We start from the raw sequence: 26,660 nt of genomic DNA, 5'->3' as shown, positions 1-26,660 counted from the left end.
TTTGTGACGCTTTAAGGTACAAAACAAAAAGCTGAATGGGCCACTTCATCGATTCAGTACAGCAAGTTCTATGTTCTACTCTGACATCCGATATTCCTGGCGTTGTTCATCAATACTGCTTCTGCCCCACTTTTATCTACATTCTGAAAGGTGGCATTTAAAACGATAGGTCCCTTTATATCTGTCCTCCTCCCTCTCCAAAGGCAATCAAGGGCTAAGCCCCCAGCAGTAGGAACACAAGCACCGTGGTAAACATTCAGATGGCAGGGGGAATACCAGGAGGCTTCAGATTTCCTGCATCACGCCTGTTTTTTGCAAAGGGAAAAAAAAAAAAAAGGTTTCATAATCCAAATCCATTCCTTTTCGAATGCCTGCTGCCTGTGTAAATACTGCTTAGATAAATGACTCCTTGTCCAACGTGTTTGTTCCCCCACAGTTGTTAACGGTTCTCAGAGCAGTTGCTGCCGGTATCAGGACCAGAGGCTCTCTCTCCACTTACCAGAGTCCTCACACCCTACTTTTGTCTCCTATCCAGATGGCCTTCATTACCAAGAGAAATTTTACCAACAGGTGCTTCTTGTGCCTGGAAATGCCATCCTGAAATTCAAGGAAGAGATAATATCCTGTGTGTGTTAGTGGTGTGTGGGGGGTTAATTGTCTGCGTGGTCTGAGATGCCTACACTCTCTGCTGACATGTTTCTTGACACTCGTATGTTTGCCCCTCTCTCTTAGAAAAATCTGTCCAAATCGCAGGAAACTACAGTTGCATAATCCTAATTTCACTCCTGCAGAGGTGGATGTCACTTGAAGAAAGAGAGAAACTCCTTCATAAGTTCATACGAACCAGATATCCGTACAACAGAGTTGAAATGGAAAGAATCTGTTACTACAAAATCTCCTGAATATTCATTAGCTTCTTTCACCAAGTACCTTCCTTCACTGACATTCTCCAAACTGGCAAGTAAAGGCGTTCCCTTTCAGAATTAAAATCTCCCTTCTCTCTCTCAAGGTGAGTTTATCATTAGTTGCGCAGGCTGGGGTGAGTTGGTCACACTCTAAATCTGACTCCTAATTCTGCAGTTGAGGACACCCCTTCACCGTGTGCAAAACAACTGTTCTGCAGTGGTAAAAACCAAATCGACTACTTAACTCGCTGATCTTAGGAGAACCTGCTGAGGATGCGAGGTAGGGGAGGGAGGACCTGCTCCTGGCAAAAAGAATGATTTTAAGGCCTCAGATGATGCAAAATTCTGTCTGTGGCGCACATTAGCCATAATCAGGGAGTGTTGCTATGGTTCAGTGGAAGTCGGGACTGAACTTCACGGAACTCTTTCAACCTTTCTTCTCTCACCGTGTAAATGTGAAAGTAACAATAAATCTTGTTGACAATTACTTCCATGTCTATTGGCAGAAAGTCAGCAGCGGTTTGAAGAGTATTGTGAGCAGTATGTGCAGTGGAGCCAACACCCATTAACTATCTCCCTAGCTTCTCCTGTGACTTACAGAACATGTTATTTTTCCCCAGTGAGCAACCCTTCCAAATGTTGAATTAGTAATATTAGCGCCAAATACCACTAATTTGTCAGCTAAGCTGTGTTTTTCCGTTGTGCTTACAGTGGGGTCCGATTACCCCTTTGCAACACAGCTGAGTAAAGATGAAAATCCGAAGACATTTTATTTATATAATTTAGCCAGCCTGTATGGAAACGCATGAAAGCAGTCTCTGAGGTGACTTAGTTACAGCTCCAAACACTTACCTGGGCTACACACAGAATCCTGAGGTTTCACCTAAGCCCCCAGTGAAGGTGGAGTTTGGGCATTCATTAGTCTGTCTTTGACACAAATGAAGTTAAGTTTTCATTTATTCAGTCATTTTTAAATGTAAAGATCCTACGTCCATTCTGAATTGAGAAATTAGTTGGTCATTCTTGCATGCTATCTCGGAGTTTTGTGAAGTCGGGGCGGAGAGCCAAGCGGGGAAGGGCGGGAGGAAAGGTGCCTTGAACAGCCCACAACTGTTTCCATCTGACGCCGCTGCCTCCGAGCACTGGGGGCCGGGGCAGGATATGCGCTCCCAGCTGCGGCGTCAGCTGCTCTGCGGAAGGGGTGGGATGTCTGCTCGCTTACTGGTTTCTAAGTGCACAGATACTGCCTAAGTTCCAAACTCGAAAAAGGACTTGGTATCGATTTTGAGACCCGCATGGTTTATCAGAAACTATACTTTGGATTTCATTTAATCAAAAGATCCCACCTTGGCTGGGCAATAACTCTCCCCACAGATCTTTGAAAGCAAAAAGGTATGAAATTCCCTTCGGCCCTCAGGCATACCAGCCCAGAGAGCACGCCCCGGGGGTGACATACTGAAGGGCTGGCAGAGGACCCAGCTATGCAGACTATCCAGGGACCCTGTGTGCCGTCAAATACTTAGTTTCTTTCCCATCCCTCTCAGGCTCTTCCCCACATGGTCATCTGGAGGCCAGACAACGTGTGGGGAAAACACATTACCCTGAGTAAGCATTGCTTGGCCGGTTTAAGTTTCTAGTTTCCCTACACTGGCGGGAAAGCATCTAAACTGAAGGCGATTATATGACTTATTTTTCAAAACAGGACACTTTGATGCCAGTGGGTGCTAGGGTGGGTGTAACCTGGATTGTGGAGTGCCCCCTCCCACATGAATGCTTAGGCCTTTGGAGTTGGGAGGAGAGCTGAATTCTTTGCTCTTTGGCAAGGAACTCAGAATGAGAATAGAGTGATCCAAACTTTTCCACCCCCACAAGCATTTATTCTCATCCAGAATTTAGCACATTACTGGCCTTATGATCAGCATCCAATTCATATTTGTTCAGTTCAAATGTCTGCTGGCTTTAAAGTTTACCATCTAATGAGTACAATCTCCTGAGTATGTCTGGTGCTTGGGGCTAAGACTGCTTCCTGGTCACGGAGCACATCTCCTCTGCAGCTTTGGGAACAGATTTCTAATCTGTGTATCTGAGAAGCAGAAAGAGAGAAAAATGCTGTAATACAGGCTTTGGGCCCAAATCATGTTTCCTTACTTTCTACAGGACATTAGCAAGTGACAACTTCTGTGAGTTTCAGTTTCCACCTCTGTAAGGCAGTAATAATTGCAGAGTTCTTAGAAGAATTAAATGAAATACCTATGTACATTTAATTATTTAGCACAGTAGCTGGTACTTAGAAGTCAGTGGGTAAACACTAGTGGTTGCTAATATTATTTTCATTGTTAGTGTAAAGACGAGCGACCTAGAGTCTGCGCTGTGTAGCCCCAGGTTTCTGTTGTCCAAGGTTAGCAGTCTTGGTCTGTTTGTCATCCTGTATGTAGTTATTGTTCAGAAACTGCAGTTTCAAGGTGGAAGATAGTAGTTCACAAGTAACAAAGAACTGCCTTGTTGGAAAGCTGTCGTTCTTTGCCTGCTTTTTCGGTTACACCACAGATTAACTGATCAACCATCAGGACAAGGCAGTTTCTTAAAACCCACTTGTAGACTTCAGTCTTGGCAGCAACTTTCCCTGGCTCTTTAAGTTCCAACATGCATGCAGATATTTGCATGGTTCTCTACTGGCATTTTTACTCGTACAATATGTCTTTGTGTAATTCCCCAGGAAGTGCCCTCGGAGAGTTTCAGATGATCCCTCAGGCTGGATGTGGAGGGGGATGGGAAAAGCCCTGTAGGGGTTTTCCGTTTAGAAGGCGAAGGGGAGTGAGCTCACTATGAAAAATCTAATACAATTTTGCATGGTATGAGGTTTCAACGCGCTGCACAGTTCTTTCCCAGATGCTGCAAAGCCAGAGAACCAATAGATCTTCTTTCGACTGACAGTTCCTCACACCTTGTAATGCCCTCAGCAAAACTGTTTATAAGTGGCGACAACATCCACAGACAGTTTATTCATTGTTCTCCCAAGTTCCCTTAAAAAAGCGATAGGTCCAAATGTAAACTTGAAATAGTAGTTCTTTCTTGCATGAGTCGAGCCCTGAGTGATGAAAATTCAAAGCAGAGAGGCAAGGTGTGTTAAGGCGCAGGAACAACTACCCCAGACCCGAGGGTGGCTTACTTTCTCGTGAGGGCAAACAACCTAACCCTCTTTTGTCACGTTTCCTCTGTGAAATGCATATCACAACATCGATTTACTTGACTTCTATTAATCAATCTTCTTAAAGAGGTAAAGGTAAAAATTACAGGAAAAATGCATCAATAATAATAATAATAATAACAGCAGAATATTCCTTTTCCAGCCAGCCTCAAATCAAAGCTTTAGTTTTCCAGCAGTTTTATGATCCTGGATGACTCTAAAGGAGGAAAGAGATTTTCAACGAAAGAGTAACCACACAGCCCACAAAGGGAAGACAGATGCCAATGACACTGAAGCCTGAAGTTAAGTTTATGCAGGGAAGCAACTCATGCCCTTGTGTGTCAGATCCGCTGCAGAATAAACCATGAGAACAGCTGAACTTTAAAAGACAGCTCCACACATATGGGTCTAAGACTGTGTTAGCTGGACATGGCCGTGTGTCATGGTAGGGTCCTATCTGACTAACCAGGTATAATTTTTATATATATGGATATTGAGAAAAATTCAAATTCTACTGTCTTTCTGCTTACAAATGATTCTTTGTAAAAATAGTATTTTTATTTGAGAACAACTTTGGCAACATACCTAGACCCAGGAGAAGTAATATATTATTCTGAAATATTAGTTAGCTCTTTCTTCACACAACTAACTTAAATTTTTTCGCCAGGTGCTAGGCTATAGAACACCCAGATGCAAATTTAAATAAGACATATGAAGTGTTATCAAGGAAGAGACACATCAGCCGAGGAGCCAGGCATATAAGAAACAACTATAATGCAGTGTAATAACTACTGCAAAAGTCCAGCTCAGGATGCTGTGACAGCATAGGAAAAAACGTGACACATTCAGCAGAAAGGAAAATGATGTCCTGGTCTTTAAATGTGAGTAAGAGTTTCTAGAAGATGGAAAAGGGAATTCCTGGCCTAAAAAATTAAATGGGATAACAATATCATCCAGTATTTTTAGAGCCCTGACTCTGTGTCTGCTTGTAAACTAAGGACCATGTAGATATTATTTCAATTAATCCTCCCAGCAATCCAGTAATATAGGCATAATACATTTATCTTATATATGTGGAAGCTGAGGTTCAGAGAAGTCAATCAACTTGTCCGAGATCACACAGCTGTAAGGTGATGGAGTTGTCAGGAAAGCCTGAAAACATGTAGCATATTTGTGAACTGGCCAAGAGTCTGATATGGTTTAATACATTATACATGAGAGTAAACAGGAGAAGAGAAGGTGTTCATTGCCCAGCAGAGTGGGGGAGTGATGCACCAGAAACATATCACACCTTTATGATGTGATGGTGTCATTTAGCAGCAGCAGGAAAAGCCCACTTGATGATCTAGGTTATGAATTTGAAGTGAAACATTCCATGCAATGTGTTTGTTCCAATCTTATTCAGCTATTCACACAAAGGGTAGGCAATGTTTGGATAGCATCAGGTTGCGGTTTTTCCAAGTGAATACGACAAAACAGGAGTGGAGCAGGGAGCTGAGGGGCTCTGCAAGGTACGCTTGTAATAGCTGAGTGACGGAGGAGTTCAAGCCAGGTAAGGAAGCCAGCGAGGACTCTAGGTTGGTGAGGAAAGTGCAAAGTAATCACCCCAAAAGATCAGAGGTCACTGTGGTTCCAGAAGGTCATTGAGGGTGGGGAGAGAGAGCTGGAAAGATAGGAGGTAGTATTCAGGGAAAGTGAGGCAGGAAAATCGGATTATGAAGAGATACTGTTATTAATAAGGATCAGGTCTAACCTCCAAGAGTATAACCTCAGAAGGGAAAGGCAAAAGGAGATGAAAGTAAAGATTCTTGGAAGAGAGGGAGTCAAGGAACTGAGGAGCCAGGTGTTAGAAAAATCAACTCTGTGTATATGTAAATCACCATGAATGAAGTTACAACATTGGAGATCACACTGGAGAGTGGTAATGAGCCAGGAGTGAAAATCATCGTGTTAAAAGGGGGAACCACCCAGGGGTCAGTAGAAGTTGGCAACAATGGGGAGCAGCTAAAAGATATCAACTGGGACTTTTAGGGTGGAGGGAAAAGAAATTGATCTGGGGAGGCAAGGAGGAACAAGAGCACCTGATCCACCTCCAGGCCAGTGGGGGGGGGGGGCATGGGGAGCCTGAAAGAGCTCTCTCTTGAGCTGGATGTAAGGAAAGTAGTCCTCAAAACAGAACCAGATTTCCACTCAAATGAAACTATGAAGAGAGCATTTGGAACTAAAGTGAGGACCATGGCATATTTTGCTAACAATGGAACAGAATCATGTTGGAAAGATACCAGGAGTTTGGAGGAAGGATGTGGGATATGGATGAGCCTGGTGGTGACTGGAGGGTAGTAGAGAGGGGTGACCTGGATCCTGGGGGCTCTTGAGGTGACTGACAAACAAGAAAAAGTATGGTAGATTCAAGGCAGAGAGTGGTGGAGAGATTGTAGGGCAAAAGGAAGTTTTCTGAGGCTTCCTTTCCTGAAAATGAAGGGGGAAGTAGAAAGCTATAAAAAGAAGGCATGGAAACAACCTAAATGTTCATTGAAGTTGACTAGATAAAGAAGCTGTGGTATATTTATACAACGGAATACTACTCAGCCATAAAAAAGAATAATGCCATTTGCAGCAACATGGATGGACCTGGAGATTGTTGTTCTAAGTGAAGTAAACCAGAAAGAGAAAGAAAAATACCATATAATATCACTCATATGTGGAATCTAAAAAAAGAAAAAAGAAGAGACTAATGAACTCATCCACAAAACAGAAAGACACTCACAGACATAATAAACAATCTTATGGTTACGGGCGGAAAGTGGGTGGGAAGGGGTAAATTGGGAGTTTGAGATTTGTAAATACTAACTACTATATATAAAATAGATAAACAACAAGTTTATACTGTATAGCATAGAGAACTATATTCAATATCTTATAGTAACCTCTAACGAAAAAGAATATGAAAATGAATATATGTATGCATATGTATGACTGAAACATTATGCTGTGCACCAGAAATTAACACATTGCAAACTGACTACACTTCCATAAAACAAAAAAGAATTAGAAAGCTCTTAGACTCAAGAACAGTCCAATTGACTACAGTATTCCATCCTATTTTCACTGAGCTTATAGTAAAAGAGAAAACTCATCTGAATTGAAAGCTAGAACAATCCTTTAAGTTCTCTAAGCCCAGAAAAAGTAGTGAAGAATCGCATGAAAGGAATGCCTGCTGCTCACGGTTGAACGTAGCAGGAGCCAAAATTCCCACATGAAGTGCTTGCATCCTACGGCTGACATCCTGTATCTTTCTATGCTTTATGTCACTTTCATTTCCTTCTTCCTAAAAAAAAAAAAAAAAAAAAAAAAAAAAAAAGGCAAGATTTTTACAAAATTATTCAGTTTGCTTTTGTTTTAAATCATCCAAGAGTCAGACAGAGGTTACTTCAACAGTAAGCTAAGAGGATGGAAGAGGAAAGATTAATGACACTTTCTCTAAAGAACAACAGATCAGATCCTCATCAGAAAGACAATGGTTTTGGATATTACTAGCAGGGAGAGAAATTTTAACAGGAGGAAAATAAAAAGAAATAATCCAGAAGTAAACCGAAGGTCAAAGAATTGTCTTACCCTTTTTAATGTTCAGGGCCTCTGTTGGGCAGGGAAAAATTGAAATTGGCATTATTGTCGTCTCTTGCCTCTGCTTGTCCCATTTTGGTTGCTTTATCTCCACCTATAACTTAGAAAGAGCAATTATAAACAAATGGGGCCCAGCGTGAGCACCTCTCGGGCAGCCTCTCAGGGTCAATTGTCTCCTCCCGGCTCCATCCCTCCAGCAGAGTGATGCATGGTCCCTTGGATGTCAGCCTGAGGAGGAGCCACGGAGGCCAGCGGCCTGTGATTTAAACCCACGTCTGCCTTTGTCCGCTCCACGTGGAATTGCCTCAGGAAGGGAGCCTGGACAAAGCTTTGCTACTTTAAAGTACAGGACCGGATACGAGATATATGACGAGCATACAGAGTGATTCAAGGGGAAAAAAAGCGATGGAAATCATTTCCCATTATAATCCCCGCGAATTGCCTTACATCTCTAATATAGATCGCCTGGGAAATAATTTAAAAGCATTTAAAAATATCTTCCATTTTCTATTATGAGCCTTTGGATTTCCACAGTTTGAAAGAGTGAAGAGACTGTAGCTTGGAAAACTAATTACAAAACATAAAAATGCTCACGTCTAATGGAACATATCAGATTGGAGGAAGATTCCAGCCATGGCAGGCAGTATTACAAATGTAGCCCAAATGAAGGAGCCACATCTGAAATGGAGGCAGTAGTTCCTACCTTGTTCTCAACGTCTTTGTTTTACATTTTCTTTGTTCCTGTTGGCTTACTAATTAGCTGTGATTTTTTTTTTTAATGCCCCTTACAGTAGGTTAATTTTGTCTAACTCACCAGCAGGGGTTTTTGTAATACATAATTCACAGAGCAATGTCAATGATTAAAATTCTTTCATTAACACAGCACCTTAAAGATAATAAATATGAAGCATTTAGCTCCCAATCTATGGGTGCAGAAAGCCTAATTTTGCATGGAAAGAAAATGCATGCTCAGATAACCTGGCACTGGAGAACAAAATGGAACCTGTTTTAGGGTACTGCATACACAAAGTCAAACAAATCAAAAAGCACTTATTTTGAGAACAATAATGTAGCAGGGAGTGGCTTCAGAGAAGGAATTCTAATAATAATGTACTCGAAGAATGCAAAACACGCAGCCAGAAGTGCTTTTTTCTTGCATTTTTGTGGGCAGTGCTGTGCTATTACAAATGATGGGCTGAAGAGAGGGCCAACACGTCTTGGGCTGACAGTTGTCAAAAGTATGATGCAAGGTGCTTGGGCCTCTACATTCCATTTCTCTTTACTTTCCTCAAGAATTTTAACAGATCTGACTCGCCAGGATACAAGAACAGCAATGTAATAATTAGGTGAAAGGTATGAAATTTCATTCTGAGAAGTTTTAATAACCCTTAGCACATCTGTTCCTCTGAACTCCATCACCTCCTTTCCACCTACACGCAAACAATTCTTATACTTCGTTTGCTGAGTGCAAGCTCTGTTTGCTTCCATGTGTTCATCCTGATACAAAAAGGATAATTGCAGGTGCCTTGGCAACAGCAGCCTAGAAAATACAGGATTTATCACGAAACATGATTTTGCTTAGCACCTTGTCCCCTGATGTATTCTTTTCTCTTTCTTTTCTCCGAAGATGAATCAGATTATTTTTTTTATTGGCTCTGTTGGGGGAGGGATGGTATATGCAGTTTTAGGGGGAGAGTAATAACAAATGGCACTTCTCTGATTCAAAACATTTTCTCCCATTAAATGTATCACTTGAGAGTAACTTTGCAGAGAAGCAGCTTCGCATTCAAAGACATGAAAGTAGAATTAAAAACCACAAAATTGTCACCCAGTCCAAAGGTTATGGCTCAAATTTAACAGGTAGCCCTGACATAATGCATTTTCTACCCTCAGCTATGGTTCTAATAGGTTGGTCTCCGGAACTAAAGGGCAGCATCAAACTCAGCCCACAACTGGCTTTGTGAGCTGAAGAAACGTGGAACCAGGTGAGAAGAGGGTGTTCTCCAACATGTCACCCATTCCGGTTAATAGCCTGTCCACTTCCAGAGGGAGGTTGGCAGTAGGCCAGCCAAAGGAAATGTCCATGGGCTCGTCCCCGCTCTGTAATTTGCCTGTGGCTAATTTCATAATTTCTATTTTTAGTGCTTGGTTGCTCCCATCGCTCTCATAAGCACAAATAATTGCTCCCATGTTTTAAAAGAAAGAAAGCAGCAAATAGCCCCTTAGTAATAAGGCGAGCTACTGAGCTAGCTACCAAAATTAATATTGAATACCACTAAGTGAAATTTGCTAATGATCAACGCGGTAATAGGAAAGTTGTAACAAGCCGTTCCATTTAAAAAAAGACAGTGAGGCAAACTTAGTTCTTTTAACCCAGACAGAGTTTTTAAACTAGAAGTGTTTGAATTTCACACATATAAACCAAAAGGAATTGATTTTTTTCCCCCTTGTTTCCACTTATGGATTAAAGTCTGGGTAGCTTGCCAAGTTTGGTCAGCCGATGACCGTTAACGATAACAGATGAGTTGGGTGCGGAGCAACTGATACCCGTAACTATTGGGTGATAGATACATATGGTTCAAAGAAATCAAGAATTTTATATGGATAGATTGAATCATAACTTGAGCATCTGAATTCATAGCTCTTCAATGCCACATAAAAGAAGATGGTAAAAGGTTAAGAGTAAAGCCTTTATGTCAAATCAATCTCCTTCCTCCTAGTGAAAAGATTTGGTTGGGGATTTTTCTTCTTCCTAGAGCAGCCACGGCCATGTCTAACCAGTTTGGCCTTGATGTCAAAAAATAGATTGACTATTTGCCAATCAAATACTCAGACCTCTGTGTCAGTGCAGTCTACCTCCTCCACTATAGACAGCTACAATACAAGCTTGATCTTGGCTTAGAAGTTGTTGGGGGTGGGGGCAGTGAAATAGGGCCTGTAAATCATACTGTATTTGTTGAGTTCCTATTTGGAGCTAGATGTTCATAGTAAGAACTTCAGATTTTACTTTGAAATGGGAAGGATTTTTAATTGAAAAGTGACATGATCTGGCTTCAGTTTTTAAAACATCACTCTGGACGCTGTATCAAAAAGAATCTTTGCTGGGGCAAAATAAAGGAGACCAGTTGGAAGGCTAATGCAGCAGTTCGGGGGGAATATGATGATGGCTTGGACTAGGTGGAAAGGAATACAGATCTAAAAAGTGATCAAATTTAGATATGTTATGAAAGTAGAATCAACTGAAGTTGCTGATGGAATGATGGGGGCAGAGAGAGACAAAAATCAAGTGCACTAGAAGGTAAACTCTATGGGTGGGGCTGTGTCCAGCTGATTGATCCTAACATTTACAATAAAGACTGGAATATAATGATCACTCAATAGTTATTTGTTGAATAAATGATATGGTGGCTCCCAGCTCTGGAACAGAGAAATTTGTTGAATGGAGTTGCCATTTATTGAGGGGGACAGGGGACAACTATTTAGGCATGTTGTTTGTTTGTTTGTTTTGTTAGTGGGAGAATGTGAAATCAATAGTTCAGTTCTGGACATGTTGAATTTGAAATATCTACTAAATATTCAAGTAGAAAGATCAAGTTGACAATGTATGTCTGAAATTAAGGGAAAGTCGGAGACAGAATAAATTTGGCTCTTGTTAGGGAATAGATGGTATTTAAAGCTATGGGGCAGATGCGGTCAACTAGGTTGTGAATATCATAGAGAATAGAAGTTCGAGGACTGAATACCTGAGTGGTCACCTGAATATGTATACATCAGGAAAATGAAGAAAAACAAGCAAAGAAAGATGTTATAACTTTAGTATCATAATGGAATCTGGTTTCCTTAATTCGCCAAATTATTAACTATCCTAATAGGACTAATGGAGTATTTTCCTTACAACAAAGTCCACTATTATAAGATTTTAATGGAATCAATTTTAAGCAAATGCATAGCTAGCATTTTTTCTTTCAGTTATGTGACTTAATTAGTCTAAAATTGAGGCTGAAGAATAGTAAGAATATTATTGTTCCTAGATTGTTTTATTACATTTTGAACTATATTTTAAATATTCTGTTATAAGTTTTTATTCTAAACTTCAGCTACATTTGAATAATAGTTATAATTAATGAAAGAATAAATGAATGAGTGAATAAATTAATGCATTTTTGAAACCAGTTGTTTTCTACTGAATTCACATTCAATAGCATGTATGATATTTAGCTTCTGTCTTAGAAGATTTCACATGTATTTAACTTTATATAAAAGCAATATCTACTTTCTTAATGTTCACAGTCAGAAAACAAAACATCTCTCTATATAAGTGACCAATTGAAAACCCAAACATTCTACCTAAACATTTTATCTTGATCCATTTAGAAGAGTTAATTCTAATGTAAATGAAAATGCTTGTAGCTATTGAAAAGTATAATATAAAAATATCTGTAAAACCCAGAAATGAGCCAGACATCCTTATAATCTGTATTATCAATTACAAATTCATCTGTTTTTCTTGAGAAAAATGCAGAAATATAACCCACTGAATAGTTATCATACTATTACATTTTGACCCTTATAATTTAGGGAGTGTGTCCCTAATTAATTATACTATTAAAGTATAAACCAAAGACTAATTATTTTCAAATATTTTTATTATAAAATTTATTTTTTACTATTGTGGAAAAATCAGGAAACACCAAAAATGACTAAAAAATCAATAAAATCATACACAACATCATCCCAAAGACATAACAGCTTTAACATTTCTGGATGTTTTTACTCTTACGTTATTTTCAATAATTTCAATTTTAAAACTGGACTACTCTGGTAATGTAACTGAGGATTTTTTTTTCAGTGAAACACTGTAAATTATCCCAGAACTTTAAAAGTATCCAACTAGGAGATATTTTTAACAGCTGCTTAGCATTACATCAAATGGATTTGCCATAATCTGTTTAAGCAACACCGTGTTGAATATGTAGATCATTTCTAAATTTCTCCATTAGGAATAAAACTGGAAGTAACATCCTTTTAGATAAATATTTGTACAATATCACAATTACATCCTTTTGCTACATTTTCAGATTTGGTTTATTGAATTTCACTGTATTGCTGAAACTATAAAAATGCAGAGCGACTTTCATTGGTTCTCTCTCAAAAGTGGATCCTTCTTACTCTTCACTTTCTTCATCGGAAGGGAACCGAACATTTCACAGGTGCTAACACTAGGTGATGGTCTAACATCACATCCTCGCGGTGATCCCATTTGATGGATCCTATTATCTCCATTTTACAGAAAATAAAAGTGAGACCCCAAAAGGTTAAGTAACTTGTCCAAAGTCAAGAAGCTGGTGGCGAACAGAGCTAGAATTTAAATTCAGGTCTGATTCCAAAGACCATGCTCTCTTAATGAGAGCAGGTCACAGGCTTCTGTGGGTGGGGAAGGGCTTGTCCTTTATGGAACTTCAGTTCCTTCCAGCATTCTGAAAACCTACCCTAATAGCAGAAAGTGAAAAATCAGATCATAAAATGCATGGCTTTCAGAAAGACCACTTTGAGGAGTGGGAATCTGTTGTTTCTTTGTTTGTAATCAGATGGCCTCATCGTTGGCTTTTTAAAATTTCCTTCTTTTCTTCGCGGTGGTTATGGTGGTTTCCTCCACTCCTTTTCTGACTCTGCCCCTTCCGAGGCTTTGAAAGGCACCTCGCTCCAGCAGCACAGAGCTCTCGCTGACACTGTCTGGCGGAGTTGAATGTCTCAACATCACACTCAAGACAACCCTGGCATTGCGATTAGCCACACTTTCTTTTGAGCACAACCCTACTGGAATTCAAACTCCCCCACCGGACAGTGCACGATCCCACTGTTTTGGAACAAAGCTCTTACACATCACGACAAAGGTAAACTCTGACAAGATGAAATTAATGGTTCTCACTCTCTATGGCTCCTTCCGATAGGTTTTTCTATAGGCATGACATCAGGCAGGGAGACCCAAGGTCCCGAGATCCCTCCTATCTCACCCTGAGCAAGGCATTTTTTCCTCTCCAAACCAATGACAATAAGAGTTGGGAAAAATTTAACTTTAAAAAGAAGACAAGCACCTCTATCATTATTTTCCATCTGATATAGTCAATCAATTAATCAACACTATGTTTGTCAAACACAAGCTTTCATACAACCAAACTAAAAAGTATGTTATCAAAGACTAAGAAGCACTTAACTAAAATTAAATTTTATTTTTCCCATTCCATCTTTCATCTCAGTAAGGTTCTGCTTATTTGCGTTGTTTTTTGTTTGTTTTGTTTAGCAAAGATATTTCTCAGGATCTTCAATTAAATTGTCCACTTTGCCTAGGTTTCAAATCTTCTCACCACACATACCTGAAACTCTTTTCTTTTGAATCTTATCTTTCCTTCGTTCCTTCAACAAAAATTTTGCTGAGCATCTACTGTGCTCCAGATGCCATATGAGCCCCTCAAAATGTAAAGATTTATTTTATGGAGAGGAGAGAGTGAAGCTATTGCCCTAGAAAGTTCTCTATGAGTAACCGGAATTAATGAGATTATTTCTCCCTCAAAAGCAACTATTCTGACAGACACATTTCATGATTCAAATTTCACTTCCCAAGCATTGTGCAAGCAATTGTACATCATGTAAATATTTGGTTCAATTTACTTTTTTGGTTGGTGTTGGCACTTGTGTATCTTTCAATCTGTTTGTGCATAAGCCTTTAGAGGTTGAGGGATCTGTTTATATTTAACTTGGATGTGCACAAACCAGCAAGCATTAATACCAATCCTGATGGATGTCTATTGAGTTATTTCAATAATTATAATATTCCCTTAAGTTCTTAGTATATAAATGACTATACTTTTGTGCACTCCCAACCAAAAAGTCTTCTCAACACCAGCTAAATTATCATGGCAAGCTTAAGGCAGGCATTGCCTAAGGGTCAAAATTATTCTGATAATAACTACCCATTTTTGATATGGACAGTAGACTTATTCATATGTTCGTCTATATAGCTTTTTACCCTGGCCCCCAGCCAGGCTGTCTCAGAATGAGGAGATCCTTGCCAGCTCCTGTTTGCCAGATCCATGTGGCTTAGACTCTTTGGTCTCGAGTTTGGTCAATGAATGCCAGCATCACCTAAAGAATTGAGAACATGTGGACAACCTCCTGGGCTTGCAAACATCAATTAAGTGTATTCATTGATAGAATACATTTAATTATTCTGAGCATATTTAACAATTGTCCCAATGTGATCATTTTCTCTATTGGCATACAAAATCTAAGCATGTATAGTTTTCTTTATTGGCATGTATAGTTGTTAATATAAATCTCATGTACCTTGTTGAATGTTGGGATGATACGAACGTTTTTAAGTTCCCAGAGATCCCTAAAAAATAAAGTATTTTACTAAAATTTAAGCTAACACAATCACCATTCTTAGAGACCTACGGTATCTATGTTTTTAATGATGATTTCCTTCTTTTTTGGGATGGAAAGGGGGATCTGGACCTCTCAACTTTTCCTTTGTCAGAAAAGAAGTTGGACCTTCCAGCTGTGCTCAGTGCTTCATGCCAAGAAGGTATTTCTAGACCCATGTGTTTAAAGGAGGGAACTTTGGGGGCTGACAGCCTCTGCCCCTCCTTCTGTGTAGCTGACTGTCCCTCTTCCTTCTGTCCCTGAGCCCGTGGGGACCAGCACTGTGCCCGAGGACCTCTGTGCCTCCCGCCTCAGATGCACCCCATGCCAGAGAAGCCACCTGTACAGCCAGGGTCACTCTGGTCTCAAAGAGGGATTCAGAAACAAAACAAAACAAAACAAAACAAAAATGTTTCCTTTGGAAAAGTTGTGGTTGGTCAAACACCAAATAATCCAAATAAGAAAATAATCATGTACAGTACAGTTTATAAAACAATAGGATAACTGTCAAGTCTGTGTTTTTATTTGAGTGGTTATTCTTCCAGATATATATATCAAAGAAAAAAATTTTTATATATATAAATATATATATATCAGAAAAAGACCATTACTTTAGGTTAAAAAAAAATGATGGCAGTTTATCTTCAGATCAAATGATGGTTCTTACTGCTTCCATCTGGAGCATATTTTTCTTACCAGCTCTCTGTAGATGAGGAACTGTTTATTAGCCTGTCATTCACATAATACACATAGTAACACTGCTACAGGGACCATCCTTCAACCGTGTCAGTGTTTCTCAATCTAGTGGCCCAGTCCCCCTGGGTGGTTGCCTGGGTGTCAGTTAAATGATTGCTGTAACCCCTGTATTCTAAGGTTCCTAATACAATTGCCCAAGGTTTTGAGTGATGACACTGAATACCTCGAGTGAAGGTGGAGCTTTATGGTGAGGGCATCAAAGTCAAACATTCTGGATCCCTGCGGTTCCTCTGAGATAAAAATGCTTTCTCCATTTCACACTGTGAAAGATGAGCATGGATGGGGGAAAACCTGGAAAAGCTCAACTGGCAAATGTAACATGGATTTCTTGTTTTCTCCCCTTGTAAGAAACCATTGGGATGTATAGATAAAAGAATAAAATCAAATGTTGTCAAAATACTTGTGGGTGTCTTAGATTTTATCACATAGGTTTTATCACTGCTATTTACTGCGTACCTGTTTTAAACAAGCATTCTTAACAGTTACTTCTAACTTCTGTGGATGTGTTTCAAAGTCATCCATCACCAAAACGTCTATAGATCAAAAACCTCATAGATAAAGTTGACAAGGAGATAAATTAGGCAAAAAGTTTGCATTATATATAACAAAGTGCCGGCATCCCTGATCTAACAGTTAATATTTATGAGTGCTTCCTGTGTAATGGGCACTGTTCTCAGTGGTTTGTAAGTACCATTTCATAACAACCCCAAAGGATGGCTCTGTTGTCATTGTCATTCAGGAAAAACGTGGTTAAGTCACAGGTAACAAGTCGCGGAACGTGAACACAAGCAGAGCATAAACAGTGCCAGCATATGAAGCCAGGACGCCTGAGCACTGAGCTTGTCATCTTGCCACCTCCATACCCTCAACTGGTTTTATGAATCAATAAGGAAAAGATGAGCTTCTCTTTAGGGGGAAAAAAATGGCCAAGCTGATAATTCCAGAAAGAAGGAATACAAATAGTTCAAAAAAAGAAAAATGAAAAATCCCACCAAACATGGCAGCATGCAAATTCCCATCATAGGCACATTGCTGTGCCGTGAATGGGATACAGGTTTGCCCAGATGCTGGCCAGCCTGGACCCTTTGGTTGACTGCCTCTAACAGCAAGCATCCTCATCCGCTTTGCTCAGTGTGCCACAGAGATGCAATCTTCTAGGTGTCCTATGACATGCAGAAGTTGGGAAGTTCTGATTAACTTCTTTGATTTTCAACTTCCTTTTGTATAAATGCAAATAATATAGGAAGGACCTCACAGCACTGCTGTGAAACGTAATGAAAAAATGTCTGTAGGGCACTTAGCAAAGTGCTGGACACATCGGAACCACTCAAAACGAACAATACCTACTTCAGGCAGAACCCTGCATGCTACTCAGTAGCCAATTCGCAGTTGGATTAGCAGTTGTGAGAAACACTTTATCCCCCTCTTCCCGCCTGCCAAATGGAGCTAGTGTACACTTCGTCACTATTCACTAAAGGGTTTTTAATAAAATTGGTGCAAGGTAGGCATCGTAGAACATGTGCAAGAACTAGTCTAACTGCAGGCCTGTACCAGCGGAACGCCGGGGTGGATGCCTGCTCTTGTTCTGTCTCCCAGCTCATGGTGAAGGCAGGACTCCCAGCTCACACGCTGCAGAGTAAACATGGACGTATCACGCAACAAAAGTACAGAAGCTAATTACTACATCCTGTAGTCTGCAATGCACGAACAAGCAGGTCCTACGGAAAAGCCTTACCAAAGCATCTCCGTGTTGCATCCCCTGCCATGTTAATAACAGACACGTGTAGGATCCACCAGAGAGCTCGCTCTGAGCCTTCATCATTGATCATTCCCCTGCTCCCTGGAAGGAGGGAGTGACATGATGGACAGTAACAAGGGGAGAGAAAAGGAGACATTAAGTCATATCCAAAAGAAACAAACATGAGATGATTTGACAGCAACAATTTGTGAGTCAACAGGGAAGCTTGGCACAGTGAAGTGCGGTGAATCAAAATGATCAAATGATTTTATTAGTTTCATTTTATTAGTCAGATCTATTAATTTTTTTTTTTTATAACCAGGGAAAAACAAAATAATTATCATCAGTTTATCAAGGCAGACCCCAGGTGGAAAGTATACCCCTGATTTCCTGATTCCACTCCAACCAGGCCATGCCCACTACCCTTTGACCGAAAAGATTAGCCTCCCAGTTCCTCCACTCCTCATGTGGGTGGAGGGGGGTGGATACTGGATGCTGCAGACAAAGGTTTCCCACAAAATGACTTCACAACATCGAGAGAAACATACAGTGTGAGCTATTGTATTTAAAAAGCACTGAAGATGGGCACTGCTCAACGCTGAGTGGGAAAAAAATCTTAATGTATCTTTAAGCCCCAGACGGTAAATATACTGCCGGCACTCACAGCGGAAACCTATCTCACACCACTGCCCTCTTTCGCAAGCCCGTGAACCTCACCTGGAGTAATCACATTCTCGGTGGGAGAGAGGGGGCTCAGTTACCACGATAGTTAATTCCCGGGCCTGCCCTCAGCAGCGACGAACAGTCATTACAAGCCATTCCAAATTATAGACGGGCGTTCTGTGATGCAGACTGCTGTAGACAGGGCTGAGACAATTACCAAATGAAAGAAATATTATTATTTTAAGAAATCTAACATTTTAATACAATGTGAAAAATGATGAGGGAATAATAAATGGAGTACATAAAAAGAGCTAATAATAAAAAAGGGCTTGGTGAGAAATCCCGCTGTCATATTTGCATTTACCCTGAAACTAATGCCATGCACATTTCTGAATGCAAATAATTCACGAGAGGAAGCAAAATGAGGATGTTAATAATCATTTTTCCCTTAATGAGAAGCTGTTCTTTGACTGAAAGGTGCTTTGAGATGGGCTAAGTGAGGCTTAACAAAAGAGTTCCTTTTGGGGGGATGCATAAACGAGGGCAGCTGAGTTTCATTCTGGGATTTCAAGGCCGTGGCATTCACATTATCATCACAAATATTATTCTACATTTTTAAATAATAAAAATTCACCCTGTCAATGTACAATTCCTCCTTGTCCTGACTTTAGCTCGAAGTGATATTTCTCATGGGGTTTCTGGGTATTAAAAGCATCTTTTAGTATTACTTTTATTCATGCCAGATTTCTATTCCTTGCAATAATAACAAGTAATGTTAACTGATTGCTTGTTATTGGCCAGGTGCTGTACTGTGAGTTTGACAAGGGTCACGTCCCCTTAGAGCTGATGCAACTCCCAGAGGCAGGGGTGAAATTTATCCTAGGACACCAGTGAGTGGGCAGCATCTATTCAAAACTCAGGAGCCCAAACCACCCTTTCCACCTTGGTGCCCCCTTTTGATATTATGAACAGAACCAAGCGGCCTCAGCAGCAGCCTGACCAGGCGTCATGATGTGCTGTTCTTCACATAATGACACCTGTACACAAGGTAGAGTCTAGAGATGCTATTTTCTTCAAACTGAGCACAGAGTCCCTTCTGTTTTCTCACTCTCTCCCTCTTCCTTCCTCCGAGTAGGCTGCTAAGTAAGGGAGAGAAAAGCCCAAAGACAGGAGCCCCAATTACACATCTGTGGCTCTACACAGACCTTACTCAGTGTGACTCATCCCAATTAATGGCCTGACTTCCAACAGGATTTCAATGGCAGAAATGTTTATTACTGAACTCCTTGCATTTCAACAGCAAACCATTTCAACATCACATCTTCCTGCCAGCTGCACCGCCGCCGAAGTCAGTGTGGCACAGTGGCTGAAAACGTGGGCTTTACAGTCGGAGTACATTGGGAGCCGATTCTCCCTGGATCCCTCACATTTCCGCGTGCCTTTCAAGCGGTAGCACTGACTGACTTTGTTCTGAACATCTTTGCAGGCATGATTAAACAGCAAACAGCCTTGGGAGATCGAGATGGTTCCCTCCTGCTGCCCATTATAAAAGACGCGTTTCCTCGGTTCAGGACTCCTCTCCTGTCACGCAGCTCACTGTGCGTGCAGGGGACACCTGGCCCTCTTTTCACCATCCTGTAGGAACTGAGGCTCAGGAACACACTGATGGCTACTGTTATTAACATGAGTAATAAAATCCTTTGTCTCTGACCCAGGAGTCTCAAGTCTTCTCCCAGAACCCATGAAACTATGGCAGGCTAACTTGCTAGCTTGCCAGGAAGTTAAAGTCTCAGACACTTGTCATGGTTCTTGACAAGGCCCCTATAGGCACCTGGTTCTTTTGTTTACCAATTATGTGATGTGAAGAAAGTTACTTAAACTCTCTAAGCCTCAGCATCCTCAGCTGTCAAGTGGGCCCAGCCTTGAGTTTAAACTACGATGTGATGTAATTTCTATTATGCTATGTGACATGCAATAGATGCATTAGCACCACACCAGGCACAAAGGATGCGCCCATTGAGTTTACCTACTACGGCTCTTGCATAATGAAGAAATTACTTAGAATGAGGAGCCAGGTCTTAGTCCCTTTTCTGTACAGCCTCCAAAGTCACTCAGCTCATCCAGGACTGGGTTTTATCCTCTGCAAAATGAGACAGGTAGATGAGGTGATCTCTAAGGTTCCTCTTGGCTTTAAATCCTGAAACTTTGTTCCAGCTTCTCCTCACATCTTCCTTTCCCCCTTCCCTTTAAAGGAGTTTCTTTTATCAAATTTTTCCAGAGGTAACACATCAAGCACAGGGTGTGGTTGAAGCTAGAACCACGCCCCAACTCTGATCCATGAGAGCGAAGTCTGGCTGCTGCCTGAGAGCGAGTTGCTTTGCTAAGGCCAGATGAAGACATTGCTGATAAACCAGGAGTCTTACTCGTTTTAGCCTTTTGTCTCTAACCCACACCCAGCTGGCTTTTCTGTTGCAGCTAAACCGGGGGCAGAGACCGTGGAAATGTAGAGGAAGGTTTGGATATCTGAATTTATAAAGTAGAATCAATCCCTGGACTTGTTGCCTGATTCAGGATGGCATGTAAGCAGGGTGATGAGAGAATCTAACTTCAGTCCTGCTCTGCATACAGCAGACTGTATGGCCCAGGTTAATCTAGACTTTCCCTAGGTCTTAGTGCCCTCACTGGTACTGTGGGGGCACTGGATTTGACGATTCCTGAGGTCCCTTCTGGCTTTGTAATTCTATGATTAACTAACATCACAAATACTTCTACTGCCCCAAATAATTTATCAGAATAAATGACTAACTTTATCTTAACTGCAGGCAGAAATCAAATTAAATGCCAGGACGTTTTAGATTGTACAGAGCCAGGCGTGTGCAGGTAGAGAACTAGAACTGTCACTTTGACCTAAAATCTACTTCAGCCCCAATGTATGGCCCCACCAAAGATGTGTAGATTCCGGGTGATGACAGACAAGCTTATGTGCACCTGAGTGTTCCACTCGTGACCTACTCATCCACGTTGTGTGTCTTTTCCCACAACAGGAATGCCTGTGCTCATTTCCACCCACAGATGCCTACATCGTTCTCCTTGGACCCAAGGCACATACATGCTCATGGGACAACCTGCTGAGCTAGGGCAAGCACGTAGAATGCATTAAGGAACGCAAAGCAGAGTGGACAATCATTAAGACCCAACAATGATCTCATGAGCAACTAGCTTTAACCAAACAACATCAGAAAAATCCACCACCTTGCAATAACTGCAATGGAAAAACGAACCAGGTCTCTTCCCACAGCACATCTTTGATATTTTTATTTTAACACCTAGCAAGACACATACTTTTTAATATCTCTGCTGTGACTAAGCTGACTTATTCCAGACTTTATCATTTTTATCCTTGCACCTACCCTTGTTATTCACTGTACAATGCTTTAGAGTTTAGGATACCTTATTTTAAATTCTGGCTTTGCCATTTATTAATTGTGTGACTTTGAGCAAGTTACTTAACCTCTCAGAGCTTTAATTATTTCATCTGTGCAATTAACATAATAATACTTACCTCACAGAGGGGTTGTTAGAGTTTAATGAGACAGCTTTTATTTTTTACTTTTTAATTGAATGATTCTTTAAATTCTATAGTGCTTTACAATTTTCAAAAGTTTCAATCACATGATTTCATATAATCCTATAATAATCTCTTTTTTCCCCTACCCCCATGTTGCCTCTCCCTCCTTCCCCCTTCCCTCTGGTAATCATTAATTTGTTCTCTATATTTGTGAGTCTGCTTGTTTTTTGTTTTATTCACTAATTTGTTATATTTTTTAGATTCCACATATAAGTGCTATCATACAGTACTTGTTTTTCTTTGTCTCACTTATTTCACTTAACATAATGCCCTCCAAGTCCATTTATGTTGCTGCATGTGGCAAATTTTCATTCTCTTTTATGACTGAGTAGTATTCCATTGTGTGTGTGTGTGTGTGTGTGTGTGTGTGTGTGTCTACACAACATCTTCTTTATCCACTCATCTGTTAATGGACTTAGGTTACTTCCATATCTTGGCAATTGTAAATAATGCTGCTATGAACATTGGGGTTGTATGTATCTTTCCAAATTAGCATTTTTGGTTTTTTCAAATAACACCTGGAGTGGAATTGTTGGTTCATCTATGGTGGTTCTATTTTTAGTTCTTTGAGAAACCTTCATACTGTTTTCCATGGTGACTGCACCAATTTGCATCCCCACCAACACTGTAGTAGGGTCCCCTTTATAAGACAGTTTTTAAAGTGTCAAGGTCATTGTCTGACATACAATGAGATTTAATATATTGTAGTTTTTACTACAGCAGATCATCAATAAGTATTTATTGAATAATAGTTATGAGTTCTTGATTGTTGACTGGGTACCAGGCCTTAAGTTATCATTTCACATAAAACTCTGTACTATAGATACTATTCTAGGCCTCATTTTGAGAGATGATGGACCTGCGAACAGAAAGGTGAAGTGGAATGCTGCCAGCAGTCCAGCAGCCAGCAAAGAGCAGAGTGAGAATTTAAACTCAGATATTCTAGCCCCAGAGCCCAACCTTCTCACACTCAATACTGCATTCAAATAAATGAGTGATTTGTTTTAAATAAAGCTAGGGAGTCAAAAGACACTAACAGACGGTTTATTATGTCCTTTAATCCTAAGTCTACGTGTCTTCATCTAGAACTCGATATAGACCCACATTTATTACATTTCTACTACCAGTTTTCAAAATCCTCAAGTAGGACATGGAAGACATACTCTGAGTAATCTATTCCACTAATTAACATACAAAGATTTCTGCATACTCATGACCTCCAAAGTCCATAGATAGGAAGAATGAGTAGAAAGCTCATTAAATCTACTTTGGTTTGTATTTCAACTTCACAAAAACATAGCTAAATATCACACAAATAGGTTTTTCTCTGTAGAAGTATTAATTGTACTCGTCCCTGGCAGAAAAGAATGAAATGTAAAAATTTTACTTACAGATAGAATTTAAATGCAGCTTTCTTATAAATAACCATCATTCAGTATACCGATGAAAACCTTTTCAGTTAAAAAAAATCATGTTTTTAACAGAGTTTACTTGAAGAATTCATCTGCAAACAATTCTTTGTAGTAAATCGTTGGCCTTTTTCCTATATTTTAAAGATTTTCTTTTGTTTTTCTTCGAAGATAGAGCAAAATGGGTTACAAATCTCCATATTGTAGCAAATATATTCTAATGTAATTATTCAACTACTAGAAAAGTCTTTTCATGCTTTAGGTTAAATAATAAAACTACAAATCAAGATGCAATGTCATTCATCATTCTAATACATGGGGGGGGGGGGTGAGTTCATTATTTTCACTGTTTCAAGGAAGAGAAGCCAAAATAAAGAAAAGAAAAGTATTTAACGCAGCCCTGAGAAGAAATTAACACAATAAGAAGGACCTGGTTACTCACTGTCTCATCCAAGCCTGCAGAAGAAACAAATCTAAAAAGTGCAGAAGGATTCAAATAAAATAGAAGTTTTTCTCACTTACGTAACAGGCTGAGACAGATGTTCCTGGCCGGCCTTCCATATGGTAACTCAGAGACCCCCGTCCAACTTGTGGCTCAGCCATCCCCTGGTACCTCCTCATGGCCAGTCTGCAGCAGGCTGAAAGGGGAGCAGTGGAGGTGAGCATACTCTTCTCTTAAAGACCTAGAAACACTGCATACAACATCAACCATATTCACATTCCACTGACTGGAACTCGAACATATCGCTACACAATAGTACCAAGGAGGCTGGGAAATACAGTCTAGCACAGGAGAAATAAGAAGTAAGAGTTGATGAATGACTAACCATCTTTTCCACACTTTGTACATCCTATTCAATGTCATTACAAAGTTGAGAGAATTCAGACGTAGAGAATTTCTAAAGAGATCTCCATGAGATCTTTTAAAACATACCCCATATCCTATAATATTCCAAGCAATAATTTAGTTATTGTACAATAATACAATATAGGATAACTGGAATCAAAGTGCATGTTTTCTTTGTTCCATACAAATAATGAGCCTTTTTATTTTGGAGAATTTTTCCAGAGCTCTCTCTCTCTCTCTCCCTAACCAGAGTAATAATACTTAAAAATCAGGCACTCTAGAAATATTATTTAAAAGTATTCTGATCCATTGTCTTACATCCAGGAAGGTCAACACCTACACCTTTCTATTTAAATGAAAACACTTTTTCAAAGATGTGCAAAGGAGATTCCAGCAAGTCCTTGAATGCCCAGCAACCCTCACTGTCAGGAAATTCTTCCTGGTTGCTAATTGAAATCTGTTATCCTATAGCTTAAGCTCAGTTGCTTTTGGATTTTTCTCAGACATAAAAAACAGATGTTCTTTTATCCTTAGTATATTACACATTCCCACATTTCTATATTTAGCCCTGTCCTTAGCAATATGAATAATCCCAGAACCTTTTCTCCACAGGTACCAAGCCCAAACCCTTTCATTGTATTTATGGCTCTCCTTAGAAACCTCTTCAACTTTTCCATGTTCCTTTTAAATTGTCATGGTCCAGAATGAGATCCTCATAATTTATCTTATTTTTATAAGTACTTGTTCCATGAGAACACAGCATACATAGAGTAGTGAGAAAATGAATCTAATTCCCAAGAAAGTGATATTCGATCAACAATAAAATAGAAGCTCATCACTATATTTTGTCTCTTTCTTGCCAGTTGCCACTTTCATATTTGTCATCCTCTTAGGCGGAAGTCTTGGCTCACAGTCCAAGTTCCCAGTTACAGAACTGGCAAAGCCACATACTTCTCAACACACCCTTATCTCAGAGAAGTCAACGCTTTTCCTCCCATAAACGTTGGAGATCTTTCACAGGTTCACAAGCAAGACACTTAAAATATTTCATATTCAAATAGACCCTGACAGTCAGCAAAATGCTCTCACACGAGTGCTCTCAATGACTCTTCAAGCCAACCCTGTAAGTTACACACGTTCGTTTGAAAGAGAACGAACCTCAGAACCAGAGGGTACGTGCTTTGCCTAACGTCACATAGGAATAAGTGGCAGTTGTGGATCACTAACTCAAAGCATGCATTTCCAAATCTAGTGTTTTTGCAGAATACCATATGGGGAGCAATTTCTTCCTTTGTTTTTAGATCTACTGCCTAAGAATCCTAAGGGAAATAAATGACATGATTCTTAAAGATAAAAGGATGTCATGCAAGTTACATCAATAAAAATATCTAATTTGAAAGATACCTTAGATTGTTAAAAGGTGCTGAAATATAACTTTAGTGTCTTAAGGTTGATTTTCATTCGATGATTTCATAAAGTATTGACTTTGCCCATGATTCTACAAGAGTTTGTGTGTATTCTTGGCATGAGAGGGACAGTGTGCTTGGTACATAGTAAATGCTCAATAAATGTGCATCTCAGCAAAACATTATCATTCGTCACTTATGTAATTATTTGCAGAATTTAACTGAGCTTGGTTACGCTGCTTGCTTGCTCGTGAGAAGGAAACATCACGTGTGCAAATATCTATAAAGACACACTTTTCTAACTGTATGAATCCTTTTTAAATTAAGGTATTTAGCAGAGTTTTTTGGTATCTTTTCAGGAAAAAAACCTGTTAAGGAGAAATTAAAATGCATTTTATGAGACTTTACAAACACTTAATATCTACCTTCAACTTCCAGAGCAAACAGATTAATTTCATACATATATATCTGATTTATTTTTATAGAAAATCGAGTTTATTAATTTGGAACTTTTCAGGTATTTTTCATCATCCCTCCAAAATTTCCCAATAATACCATTATTATCCATTAATCTCCTATCCAAGTGAGAGTAATGGTAATTAAAGTAGACCAAACCTCACTTATTCCATGTTTGTATAAGTTTTATTGGCTGCTTATTTGAGTTAGGAGTACATGTGATTTTCAAAGACACCCTCCTTATTATCCATTTGATTTAATAAAATTCTCCTTTTTGAAAAGTTTCTGATGTCAAGTAAGTTTCATCAACACTTACTTTGTTTTTACCACTGTGTTAAAAAATTCACAACTACAGAATTTCCTTTCCAGGGCTATATGGGACTTTAAATCTTTAACAACTGTTAGATTTTAATTTTCTCTTGTGTACTCTGGGCAATGCGTATTTTAATTATGTTTATACTATTTATCTTGGGACTCTTGCTTGGAAAAAGTCTAGAGATAGATATCATATATGTGGTATTCATTTTTAATCTGATTATACAGCAAACTTATTAGCCTAAAAGAGAGACATTTAATTTTGCAACATAATTTCACATTCTTATTCTGAATTGTTTCAGTA

Source organism: Camelus ferus, chromosome 13 (genome assembly GCF_009834535.1).
Source record: "Camelus ferus isolate YT-003-E chromosome 13, BCGSAC_Cfer_1.0, whole genome shotgun sequence".
In the NCBI taxonomy this organism is placed as follows: Eukaryota; Metazoa; Chordata; class Mammalia; order Artiodactyla; family Camelidae; genus Camelus; species Camelus ferus.
This window is presented reverse-complemented; position numbering follows the sequence as displayed.